This window comes from Myotis brandtii, unplaced genomic scaffold, assembly GCF_000412655.1.
Source record: "Myotis brandtii unplaced genomic scaffold, ASM41265v1 scaffold693, whole genome shotgun sequence".
Classification (NCBI taxonomy): Eukaryota; Metazoa; Chordata; class Mammalia; order Chiroptera; family Vespertilionidae; genus Myotis; species Myotis brandtii.
The window spans coordinates 2,059,961-2,060,592 of NW_005370710.1; positions in this window are offsets into that span (position 1 = coordinate 2,059,961).

A 632-nucleotide genomic window follows, 5' to 3' on the forward strand; every position below is an offset into this window, starting at 1 on the left:
TCCTCCCCCTCCTCCTCCTCCTCCTCCTCCTTCCTCAGCGGGGCTTCTTCATTCCATCAGCCGAGCAGGCAGTGCCTAAGCCTGAGCTGCTGAGGGCTCACTTCAGGTGTTGAAAAGCCGGCCACCCCTTTCTCCCTCTCCCCCCTTTCTCCCCTCTCCTCCCTCTCCCCCTCTTTCAACAACTCCGTGAGTCCCAGTGACTCCTGGTAATTTCCCTTCATTCAAAATGCTCCTCTCCCTGCAGAACACGTGGGTTTCGTGGGCTTTGAGCACATACAGGAGAGGGACTGTTTGGCGGAAGGTGTACTCATATCCTTCTCTCGCCAAATAGACGGACACACAGCTCCCCCCGCTCCCCTATCCAGTCTCCTCTCCGCAGGCCTGTCTGCTGAAAGGCACCATGTCCCCCCATTCGCACCTCTGCCGTGTTTGAGTGACAGCGGCAGACTGGAGGCCCGATATCTTACTTCTCCGAGGCGGGGGGCCTCAGTCTGTATTTTGCTAGCAGGATCCCAATGCGCTGATGAGGGGCAGGGTCACAGCGGGCGGGGCAGAGAGAGACGTGAGTGCCTGCGAGCAGCTAGCCCGCTCCCCGTTAGCAGCCCGCTTGCCGCAGGGCCACAGTTTGCCCA